Below are 13,246 nucleotides of genomic sequence, written 5' to 3'. Positions count from 1 at the left end.
TTATGTATATTGTGTATTCATTTGTAAGCAGAATCTTTTAAATCTACATCTTAGGTTAGTATTTTTAATTCTTTTAACAAAGATCGTTTTATGTTAAAGCACTGTCATGTTTTCTTTCCCGTGTAGAATCCCACCGCTTGCCGGTTGCAATTCGACCAGGAGCTGAGTCCTGGTCCTGGACTCTGGTCCCTTTCGCTAAGCGCCAGGGATTGGCTGCCAGGTAACCGGGGGGCCGAAGGCTGGGCGGGTGCTAAGTTGGCTTGCAGGTGTGATTTTATGCAATTTGCTTTCATATTAAATGAGTACCCGGCTCGGGACCGAATGCCCATAAAGAACTTTCATTCATTGCCGGGAACCGAATCTGGCAACTGTGGAGCCCCTATGGAGGATGCCTCTGCTGCTGCTCATTCTGATTCTGATTCAGATTCCGATTCTGATGCTGCTGCGGCTGCTGCAAAGTAACTGTGCAAACGCTGCAGCTGCAAATCCGCAATCAGACAAAGCAAATAATTTTGCAAAAATAAATATGAGGGATTATTGTGCCGGCTGCTGGAGATGAGTCGCCGCCATTCCAGGAGGATGAAGGATGAGAGAGGAATGGGGCAGCTGGAAAGTATGCTATAATAAAATGCAGCTAAGTCGATGGGGACGCCGGCAGTGATATTAAATTTCAAGTGCATGTGTTAAGCTTCTCCTCGCCGAGGCCGCGTTGCCATTGAGACCCTGCTGCTGTCCTTGCTGCATCAGCACTTCGTCCTGCCCTCAGGACTCTTCCCTCCTAGCAGCCAAGCCACCCCCTGCCTCCCAGAAAGCTCCTCAATATCACTGACATTCATTTGAATGCATTTGCCACTTGAGAGATTAGCCTGAAACCTTCCACCCACCTCGTGTTACCTTTGTTTGCATTTTGAAATTTACTTTTGTCATTGCCTTTATTTATTTTTGTTATTGTTGTCGTCTATTTCTTGGCTCAGATGCGCAATCCAACCGTATACCCCACCCCATTCGTCCCATCGCCCATCTCTCTCATCAAGCTTTAGAGTCATTATTTTGATTATGTAAAAATTTTTGTACTGCCTTTTTTTTTGCAAAGTTTTGTTGGTATTTCCTCAGTCTTCCTCAGTCTGACCCGAATGGTTTTCCCTCTCCGCTACCACACCGAATTATTATTGTATTGCCGGGGCTTTTCCATTGTCCTGGAGTATTTTTCCCGGCATTATTATTTTTTGAAAATTTCGTTTCTAAAATATTAAATGGAAACAATATGGGCTAGAATATCGTTGGCAAATTAAATGAGCTTCATTGTTAGTTAAGAAGTCATTTTGAAATTCCTGTTTTCTGGTTGGCCAGTGGAAGTAGGAGGGTATTTTAGATTGGCTGTTTTCTCGAAGTAAATTAAAGTTCTTTTCATAATACAATAGTTATTTAAAAGAATATAGAAATATGGTTATTTGATGCCTAAAAAGGTGCTTTAGGGTTTCTTAAACAGGATTTAAAATTACAAAATGACCCTGATAATCCCAAAGCAATTAAAGTTACCAAAGGCTCAGCGAGAGCACTGAAGGACTTCGATTTATTTACTTCCGATTAACTTCCAACCTTAGCCACGACCCCAACAAAATGGTGACTTTGCAAAGAACGTAAGCCAAGATCAGAACGGACTTCTTGACAAATGCACGTCATTTGGCTTATTAGTGGTTTTATTTAGCCCTCGGCACTCAACTACAATACAATTACCACCGCCTTACGGCAATGAAATCGTTGAAATCAACGCCCCTTCTCGCTTCAGTTTTCCCTTTGATGATACAAGCGGTGGCAGGAGCGTAGTTCCGTGTTTCTCAAGGGGATACCAAATTTGAGTATTATGGAAAGCTTCAGCAAGAAATTTTCTTAATTTAAAAACTCAAAACTATAAAAAACTTTTTTCTTCTTAACTTTACAGCTTTTAAGTGGATTTTTGATTGTTTATAATTTATAAACTAGTTTACAACTGAAAAAGTTTTTTCCAGTATACCAACTTGTACGTTTTGATGTGATCTGCAAATAAACCCCTTTTCCCCTTCCCTGACTGGATGGTTTCGTGGCGCCAATTTGCAATTTCATTACAATGCTTAATCATCATTACGACGGGGAAACTCCATATGTGAGCGAGACGGAGTGACTGCAAGAGTGTGTGAGTGTAACAGATTCACGATATTGCGTTCGCACTTCCGGTACGCACACGTACACACACACTCGCACACTCGCACACTCGCACACTTGAACACACACTTACAGGGACTATGAAAATCCATAGGAAAAATGGCATTCTCACTGCAATTTCGTGCCTGCCATGTCACCGTTCATATGGCTGGACGATCCGGGAGTATCCCCGCATTTGTTGCTACTATTTGATTATATGTGTAGCCATATCATGCACCACCCCTCCCCCTTTTTAGAAAGATAGGAGTGAGAGAGAGACAGGGATAGAGACAAAGAGAGAGAGCGATAGAGACAGGCGCGTCAAATGCAGTTTATGCCCTGCCATAAATCAAAATTTTTGGTTTTCTGCTGTCAGGCTATGGCAATGGCATAGCTTCCATGGGCATCTGCAACGGCCACCATCCCAGAATCATCCAGCCGTCCAGCAACCCATAGTGCACATTGCACAGTGCAAACTGTGCGCACGGCTTCTGCCTTTTCGCGTAACTCGTTTATTTTCGTGGTCATAATTTGCCGATGCCGCCAACGTTCACTGGCATTCCACCACGAACCGTAACCATTCCATGGGGCCATCGAGCTTGCAACTTGCAGCTTGCGGCTCTCCTAAAATATTGGTTTAGATTGTGTCAAACAAATTGAATTTGCGATTTTATGATGAATCCGAACGATAGCCCCAAAGGCTTAACTCAATGGAGCTGTAGGGGTAAGGAATAATTAGTCCCGTGACTTGGACAAGGATTATCATAAGGATTGTCATAAAGAGATAAATAGTGGAGTGTTTCGATAAAAAGGTGATGCTGGAAAGGTGGTCTTGGGCAAGTTTAGACATGGAAATTATAAGTAAATATAATAGATTTTAGGACATAGTTTTAAGTTCTACCTCTTCTACCAGGCCCCTCCCACCTTATCAAAATTAACCCCTTCTGCGCCCAACTTGATGGCGTGGACATAATAACCATAATCTTCTATATCTAACTTGCAACTTCGCTTATTATTATATCTGTGGGATGCTGGCCCTGCCCTGGCGATTCATTAGCTTAGCCAGCATCACCCTGGTCTGGCTTCCTTTCATGAGATGGTTATGGCAGCTTAAGTCTAATGGTCAGGGGGTGGGGCTCCAACTTGCTCCCTTCCTGCCAGGAATTGGAACCTGGAACCCTCTTTCAGCTGGATGTGTGTTTGTGTGTGGTAGCTGTACGACACACGATATTCGGCTCATTGGTTGGGATTTTCCAACTCATCATCGGCAGAATGGAAGCCAGGAGAACCTCTCCACCTGGTCTTTCACCAGATTTCTTTCTTTCTTTCAGATCTGCACGTAATGCAAGTTAGTACAACTGGCGAATTAAGTTTCTGCCGGTGAAGTTCAAGGAACGTAACGTAACGTAACTTCTCAGGCCTGTCTGACCTTTTATTTAAGCATAAATTGCTGCACAATGCACTAGACGAACATTTTCCACATGAATTGTAAATGATTTCGACCACTCTCTGCCACTCACACACACACACACACATAATCGCAAATCGAGATTTTCCATTGCGGACCCCTGGTGCTGTGGGAGGTAGAAAATACTTTTTTATCGGCTGCCATCGATCTTGGGTCCTTGCGTTTGACAGATCGAAATTAGAAATCGCCGCTTTATAGCTGTGCACTTGCAACTAATTGAATGTGGCAAGTTAACAAAACACGAAATGCGGCTAAGTGCAAAAATTGTATCGCGCTTTGTTGCGAGCCATCCGTGCAACCAATTTGCCAGCAAACAGCCATTTCCGGTCGCTTATCGCTTATCGAGTGGCTGGGCTGAGAAAGTCTAAAGGTTGGAAAAAATCGAAAAAATCCGCCCCCTCCCCATCCACGCGAAAAGTGATTCCTCAGCGGTTCCTTTTCGGTCTTTCATATGCAAAGGAGCCGGTAGCACTTGACTTGGCCCGGAGCGTGCCGAAATATTGCCCGTTTAGCGGTTTATTTTAATAGCAGCAGCGGCAATAGCAGGAGTAGCAGCAATGGCAACAATTTATGCCAGGTGGGGAAGTGTTTTCCCACCCATTTTCCGCTCGTATGTTTTGTGCCACTTGAGCGCTGTTTACAAATTTGATTTTCGTGTTTGATTTGATGGCATTTGATGTTGGATGGGCGATAGGCGATGGGCGGAAAGAAATGGCGAAGGTGGCTTAGTCGTGTCTGCGAAATGGAAAGCCCCGAAATGGCAGCCCATGTCTGGCGGCAAATGAGCGCGACTATTTATAGTCTGACCCCGACTAAATGAAACTGTAAATTAGAGCCAGGAGACAAAGCCAGCGCATAATAATAACTGCACCAAAGCAGCGCAAACGGGCTGAACCAAACCAGAAAAAAATAGGAAAAAAACACACGAAGGGGAAATGCTGGGAATGAACGCCAAGTTGTCCGGAAAATGAACCCCAGCCGAAGGACCCAAGGACTTCGGGTAAAACGAACGATAAGCACGAAGGCTGCACAGCAAAACGAAGTTCCACACGAAGGTAAAAACGAGTGCGACGGAGAGCTTTGGTGGAGCTTTTTGGGACAGGACCTTTCGGGCGGTGCGTGCGCAGGCTGCGACGCCGACAGCGGATGCTGCGCCGCGAGTGCGAGCGGGATGGGGGCAGCGCTGCCTCTCAACGCCTTCGTCCTTCGTCCTTCGGACGTGCGTCTTGCGCTTCTTTTCTTTTTGCATATCCCCACCCGGAAAATTCATCGGGCTGCCTGGCGGTATAAAAACGCCCGCAACGCATTTCGTTGCTCACAAGTTGAATTCGTTGCGTCCTGTGTGTGTCCTGTTTTCCAGCAGAAGCAGGATAACCAACAGCTATATTTTTATATATCGCCACAAGGAAAATCATCGAGCACCATCAGAAACACCAGCATATATCAGCAGGAAAAGTCAGCCAGCGAGGATTTTTCCCGTAAACAAAGTGCCAAGAAAAGTGTGAAAAACTCATGCAAAATACGAAACAAGACGTGACTGTGCTAGTGTGCACTATGGTGTGCACTGAAACTGAATTCATACTATAGCCAGCGCCACCTAGCGTCCAGTGGCAGTAACTACTTATGCTCATAGTTTTTGGCTGAAAGTAGAGTAGTTAATATTGCCGCTTTTCGTGGCCGCAAATTTAATGAGTTGTTCTGTCAAAGTAATTTGCATAATTTGTGGACCGTGTCGACGGGTTTTTTCTGTTTTTTCCCGCACTTGCCTTTGTTCCTGCGATTGTTTAATGCATTATTTATTCGACTGTCCGCTCTACACCTTCAACACAAGCAATTACACTGGCAATTACAAAAAAAATACAGACAAAACGCGGACCGCGGACCGCTGACCTTGCTGGACCGCATGCAATTAACGAACAAGGACATGGATACAATGGCATATTATATTATAATATAATGTATTATATTATTTTATAAGCGCCAACACAAACATTAGCAAAGTACATTTGCTGAAAATAATTAAAGTGACATTTGACTGCAATCGAACAAGCTTGGTTAATTACAAAAGAACACAAAAAACAATAAAGAAAAACCGTAGCAAAACACTATGAATTCAATCGAAAAGCATTTAATCATTGAAATGCAAATTCCTGCTGACACGCCCCCTCAATGCGACGCCCACCCATTGGCGGTAAGTACATAAATTTGTGTTTAAATTCATTAATGCCTGCGACTCGGCCTGTATGGCATTAATTGAGCATTTTAATGGCGAAATTACAACGCCTAACTTTCGCATTAATTAAAATGCAGCTCATCCGTTAAAACCTGCCTACAACGGCCTCACCGTAATTTATATACTTTTGTTGCTTTGATTACTTTCAGCGGCCTTTATTACTTTTAGGCCAGCCAGAACACAGAAAAACAAATAGTTTTGTGCAAATATTTGTATGCAAAGCCAACACTTTACAATATTAAAACCTGCCACCTGCTTCCACAGAAAATGGCCAGCAAATTGTGTTTTTCGTGTGGCAAAAACTTCCATCGAAACAATTTATTTTAAATGCTTTTGTTCACTTGTTTTCGAATGGCTTAATTTCTATTTAAAAAAATTAATACAAATTACCAGTAGAGGTTTTAAATTGAGTATATGAAAAGGATAAAAAGTTGATGGCAGGACAGGTTATGTGGCTAATATTTTATGTTGTCTTACTTGTGTTTTAACAATAATGTTTCAGATTAATTGAAAAAACTGAATAATAAATCTATAAATTAAATCTTAACACTTTTTAATAAGAGGGAACTTTTGACAATTAAATTATAATTGTTCAAATTGAATATTCATGTGCAGCAAAAACAAGTTCCTTGAATAAATTTATTTATTAAACTAAATTAAAACTAAATGTAAACCTGGATTACAGATTTTACAAATCACAAAATTTATGAGAAACCCACTTAACATACAATATATAAAAGGCAGAAGTCAATTTCACTATCTTCTCTAAGATCTCCTGTCGAGAGCTCACTGTGACTGAGTTTCAAATTGATATATCTGACAGATGCTTGATGCTAACTACATTCTTTTAATCCCTTCGGGAGCTGAAATATTTTGCATTAACTGCAACGGTCACAATCAATTAAATGCCCATCGGAGCTTGTCGATAAATAATTGCAATGTAATTTTATGAAATACCAACGAAATAATGCGCAATTACACGGACAGTAAGTGCAAATAAAATGTTAATCAAATGAGCATGCAATTTAAATGAACTTTGCTCGGTGAGATGTGTTAAATATTTATGGCAATGTTTTCATTTCGTTAGCCAAACGGTGATTAATAGCGCAGGTCGAATAGAGAAATCGAAAAAGTGGGAAGATAAATCGGTAAAAGGGATTTCGACTAGTAGTTTCTGTCCATTAGTATCAGCCCAAGACATTCAGTTCCCGAGGAAAAATCCTGCACTTTAAATTCCAATTAAAAGGAAAATGTGAATAATTGCAAAAAGTGCTTAGTAATGCGGTGCATGTGTGGGCGTTGGTGTATGGGTGCAAGGGTGAGGAGAAGGAAAATTGGGCGGAGAAAATGAGGGGCGGATAAGGGAGCCGGCTAAGCCTGAGGTTTAAGGCAGCAAAAAGCCTTGTTTCAGCTTGGCTTAATTGCATTTTAGTTGCCAAGCTGTCGGTGCCGCCGCTGCCGCTTTTGCTTTTACTTCTGCTGCAACGCCCATACAACAACAGCAACAACAACTTCCACACACTTAAGCACACACACCAACACCAGCGAACATACACACTTATGGCAGCACAAGCCTGAACGCGCGCTGTTGATTTTGCGCCTCAGCATTTCCCATTTCCCTTTTTCTCCCATTCCGAAATCCGACTCCGTTGACATTTTCACATTTTCAGTTATTTTCCGATTTCCCAGCCAGGCTTCCGTTGCAGTGAGCCCCGGCTACCAACATGTTTGCCAGCTAAATGTGTTACTGTGTTTGCCTCAAATCAGCTTCCGTCATATGCCAAGCGAGGAAAATAAACACACACACACACACACACACACACACCACACACAAACACAGAGGCAGAGTGGAAAACCAAAAGAAAAGGCATGGAAAAAATACCAGCTTCAGGACTAAGGACCAAGGACCCTCGCGTTTGCTCGTTAAAGTTTGCTGCGCCCTGCGTCCTGCATCCTGCGATAAAGTGCAAATTTTGTTAATTATTCGTGCGTTGGTGCGCTTCGCCCTCTGCTTTCAAATGTTTTTCCAGAGCTCAGAGGGGAAAACTTTTTCTTTTCCCCCACGTAATTGCCACAATTTCAGCTAGGTCTCCTGGCTTTCTATTTCTATTTCCTTTTTTCTACCTTTTTAATGATAAAAAATCGGGCGTCTTCTGTAATTAGACGCAATGTACACTTGCCACTTCGTTTTGTTCTATTTGGATGGAAGGACTTGCATATGTTAACGCCAGCGACACTTGCTGACCAAGGTAAACGGTGGATATTTGTTGAGGATTTGCAACGATTTTTCCCCATCCAAAAAAAAAAATAGCAAGAGGCGTGGCCACTCATGTGTGGACTCTACGAGGAGTCCAGAGCACGCACTCCTGGCCAGCAATTACACACGGCTGCCGTGAATTATGCAGCCAAGTGCAGAAAATATTAACTGAAGCGGGAGGGGAGGGAGGCGACGAAAAAGTAGTATGCTTAGGTGCCACCTGGCGGCAGTCAAACAAAACCGCACACACAGCAGGAGTTTCTGTGGTCGCGCTGGCGTATACGTAATGTGCATATGCAAACGTTTTAGCAGCAACCAAGTTTTCCCTAGCTGCTCCAGCTGATACAGCAAATCTTTCCAAGCTTAAGGCATTAAATTTGGATAAGTTTCATAAGATTTAATCTTAATTTGGCTTCTGCTTTTCCCAATCGAAAGCATAAGGCCATATAAACTCGAGTTAGAACTAAAGATTTCGTCTTAATTACGCAAATATACTTTTGATTTCCCCAATCGCAAGACTAAACCCATAGCAATCCTCGTTTAAACTAAATTTGGCCGTGCATTACAGTGTTTATCTATTAAGTAAGTTTTCTCCTTAATCAAGCAAATGTATTAAGACTCTTCCCAAGTCAGTTATATTTCACATCTCACATTTTCCCAATCGAAAAGCTCTGGCATATTGATATCTCTGCGTAAAGGCATAAATATCAAAACTCTTCACTTGAGATTGAACTAATTTTCGCAGTATACAGTCCGTATGTGTGGATGCAAGTCCTTTCTGGCTTCAAGGGTCCTGTGAAAATTGCATTTCTCGACTGCGTATGTTATGATTGCAAATACACTCGACAGACATATTGAATTTTTGACAGCATCTCGTCTTATCCTTGGCCAAGTGCTCCTTCTTGGCTTACCAGCTCAAGCTTACAGCTGCAGCTTGCAGTGTTGTGTTTATGCAGAGGGGGAAAATGGCTTTTGGTATTCAGAGAGGCGAATTCCGATCTCATTAGCAGATAATTTGCTATGCGTTTTAAGTCATTTTCCCATTTACCCACATTTTCCCACATTTCCCACACCTGAGCGCCATCGCACTCAGAAAATTTGCTTAGCCATTGGGGAGCTATGCTGGGAAAACTGCTGCTGGAACCTTTAACAAGAAAGTGGAAAATGAAAATAAAAATGTGCGGTAAAGTGAAAAAGCCAGAGGAAGTGACTTCGTCGAGCTAGCAATAATAAAGTGAACTTAGTGCTCGCTGCTCAAGTGCAACCATTGCGATTGTTGTTGGTAGTTCGTTGTTGGTTGTTAGTTTTACTGGAAGCGTATACACTAACCGGGGATAAGTATCCTGGCAGGCACTCAATTTCGTAGGCAAACTGTGGCAGCCGCAGTGTATATAGAGTAATCCACGCTCTCTCATTTTCACAATTAGGTAAAGCAACTTTAAACAACGGATTTTCAACTAGCCAAGGCCTTTGTTTTCCCCTCCCTCAAAAACAAAAAAAAAAAACCGCTGGCTAAGAAGAATTTTCACAACAACAAAAAATTCAACTGTGTGGGATCTCGTTTTTTTCTCCTTTTTGTTTTTTAATATTTTGGACTGCTCTTGACGTCCTCGTCGTCGTCGCCGTCGTCGCCGTCGTCGTCATCGTCATGGTCGTCCTTGTTGAGTGCAAGTCCTCAACGTAGTCGCCATCTCCATGGCATGCTTGGAATTTGCTTTGCTTTATGCTTCCTTTCCTCTGTTTTCCAAGGAAAAGGTGGAGGGGCTTTTTTCGGGGGTGGGAGGCACTGTAAGTGCACCTTATTTCTTTCATTTTTGCATTATAAAAGGTAGGAATTAATGCACAGTCGAGTGGTGGCGGCGGTGGTGGTGAAGATCCCAGAGAATGTCCAGAGAAGTCCTGTCCCCATCCTCAAGTTGCTGAAAGTGTTGGGAACTGTTTCGTGGTTTCTTCTTGTTTTATGATTAAAGTTTGTGGTAAAGTGGGAGAGAGGGATCCTGGAAGGGCCATCAAAAGGATAGAAGAGGACCTTAAATATGAATAATATAAAGAACATGATGAATTTTTACGAAATCGTGTTCTGGTTGCGAGAGATTTCGCAGCGTCAAATTATTCATCTATTTAGCTGCAGCTCCTTGGCGAGTCATAGTTGGTTTTCTGTGCTATTTTGTTTTGCTTAACAATTTAGATTAGACCACAAACAAGATAAGGCTTTAAAGCCACTTACCCATCCGAAAATATCCTGCATTCAATTTCTTCGTATCTACTTGCTGAAGTCATTTTCATGCAATTTTCCGGTTTTCTTCGGAGGATACTGCCACCGATGATTTGCTGTCTCCGTTTGTCCCTCCGGCACTCTAATTTGTGCCGTTTATCGTAAAGGATATATATATATATATACGTATATGTGCATAAATCCCAATTTATATGCTCAGTAAAAACACAGCCATCCAGCATCCCGGCATATTGCTTATCTATTAAAGCAATCCCAAATCGCTCAACTTTGCATAATGCAATTCGCCCAAAAACTAGATAAACATATACATATATACACGTCTATATATATATATAGGAAATATATATATTTGCAGCTTTTGGTCTTCAGTTATCCTAAGGCCTTTCCTCCGAATTTCCCCATTCTGTTTCCCTAGTTTGTGCTGGCTTTTCAAAGTTTTCCCAGCCATTGCATGTCATTTGCATAGTTTTCATTGCCCAAAAACTCCGCCCACTGGCTTTTCCTACGCCTGTAACAACTGCTGTTGTTGTTGCTGTCGTTGCAGTTGCTGTAACGAGCTGTCAACAATCTTTTAGTTTGGGCCATCGGCAATGTATTTGCCAGTTTTTCAATTGAATTGTCGATATCACAGGCATTCCACTTGGCTACCCGCTCTTCGGGCCAAGATGCAAAAATATTAACTTAATTTATGAGACGGCCTGGGCTGTTAATGTTGCAAATCGACCGACAAATTGCTCGCCATTGGCCGGTTGATTTATGGTAACTGGGTCGCCTTACATTGGGAATGGATGGATATGGCTATATGGGGTATGGTAATGGGGTATGGTGCATGAGATGTATGCTCAGACAATGCAACTAAATGTGCAACCTACTTTCCAATTATCCTGCTGCAGCTACCCAACCAAGCTAACCAAGGACCAAGGACCTTCCCAGCCGCAACAACAGCAACTGTGAGCCAGCACAGGGTTAACAAAGCCTGGCTGAGTGCATTTTAGCTGAATTACGGCTCTTTCTTGAGGGCGCACAAAAAGACAAGTGGGCGGTGGCTGGGCGCTGGATTCTGGATGCTGTATGCTGGATGCACTGCATTCACCTGCATGTGCCAGTGTTGGCCAGGTGAAGTGAGCTGCAATGGGTTAAAGATGTTGGTGGTGGGTGGGGGCTGCCTTGGTACATGAAGTGGGTGAAGGCCTCGGTATACACGCCCAAAGGCGAGTAAATGGCCTTTTGTGCCCATTGTCTGAGGCCTTTGCTGCTGGTACTGCTGCTCGGCAGCCATTATATGCCAAAATAAGGCCACTCAATGCCAGCATAAGAAGATCTGCTTCTCCTTCTCCTTCTCGCTTGTCCTGAGACGCCGTTTCATTTGCAACACCTGCAAATGCAATTTTCAAAATTCACTCCAATTTAGTAGACTTTTCTGCTAATTAGTCGCAGCTACATTTATTTTCCAAGCAGAAACAGAGGGAAATCAGGTGAGAGTTGTGCCGAGCACAACTTCGGCTAATTGCGAAATAAGCAGGGCCTCATTAAATTAGAGAATATTGCCAGGGAAATCGCCTCGAGGCGGAAATCTGGACAGGCAACATCCGTTTCCGTTTGCTGAAATATTAACCCACTAATGCCGAGGTCCCAGCGCGGCGCCCATGATTCATTCGGTGTCACGTTAACCCATTAAGCAGCAGCAGCAGCAGCAGCAGCGCCACAGATACAGTTGTTTCGCCTTTGGTGTCCTTGTTTTGCGGTCTAAATGCACAAAAAGCTTAGCATAAATGAGCGGTGCTCCTCTCCGCTGGCTGCCCTGTTTTGTTGTAAGTCCGCATCCGGTAACAAAGCTCATTAGCGAAAGTACCAAAAGGCAGCAACCAAATGCAACGTCATCCAGCGGAAACTCTGGGGTGGATACTACTAACCCCAAAGGATCTAACGGAAAAAAATGGCAGGGATAAAAAGCGAACAGTTTTGCAAATATTAAATCAGCCCAGAGACTTGCGAGATTTCTTTACAGCACTAATTAACTTGGCGATTTAAGCCAATGACTAGGATAAAATGCTGTAAATTTGAAGTTATTATTTATGATTTACGTTATTTACCAAGATACTTTTTTGAATAATTTCAAATGAAATGGGTTTTCTGGCTCAAGTGGTTTTGGTGTCTTTAGCTTTGAAGGCTTCTTATTAAACACTTTATAACAATCCCTATTTTTATATCCTAAATTGCTATAAACTGCATTTAGTTCCAATTAGTTTTTTGGGTGAGAATTGAATTTATTTTCTGAACAATTAACATAGCAAGCGGACAATTTTTTGATTTCAAAAACGAGAAATATCAAAACAAAACTTTACAAGAAAAGGGAGATTAACAAAAGAAGTTTTCGTACATAACTTTATTTAACCAAATTGTTTCCTTAAGTCTTCAGCAAACCTGCAACGATTTATCCAATTCGATTGACAAACTAAAAGCAAATTGTCGAGACATTCCTTAAGTACTATTTATTTTAAAGCGCTCGTTCCTTTGAAATCTTTTGCATTCTTCCCATCGAAATTCGCCTTGATTTCCTTTTAATTCTTTACGCAAATAATAACAAAACGAATCCAAAGATAAAGTTCAGATCCCGGCCCCCTTAGCCCAACTTTGGCAGATTGATGCCGTTTGTCTTTGGGCGCCTTTTCCGAGTTTTCCAAGTGACTGTATGGATTGGAGTACCTGAGTACCTGCTCGCAGAAGTGGAGCAGCTGGAAAATGGGCAAAGTTGGCAAGTGTGTGGAAGGAGGTGTAGGGGGGCAGAAACGTGTCTTAACAACTGCTTGGGCATCATCTATAAACATAATTAAAGAAACTCTGGCAAATTAATTCGAGTTGAGAATTTAA

Source organism: Drosophila eugracilis, unplaced genomic scaffold (assembly GCF_018153835.1).
Source record: "Drosophila eugracilis isolate 14026-0451.02 unplaced genomic scaffold, ASM1815383v1 contig_90, whole genome shotgun sequence".
Taxonomy (NCBI): domain Eukaryota; kingdom Metazoa; phylum Arthropoda; class Insecta; order Diptera; family Drosophilidae; genus Drosophila; species Drosophila eugracilis.
The sequence above is the reverse complement of the archived record's forward strand: the minus strand, read 5'-3'. Positions refer to the sequence as shown.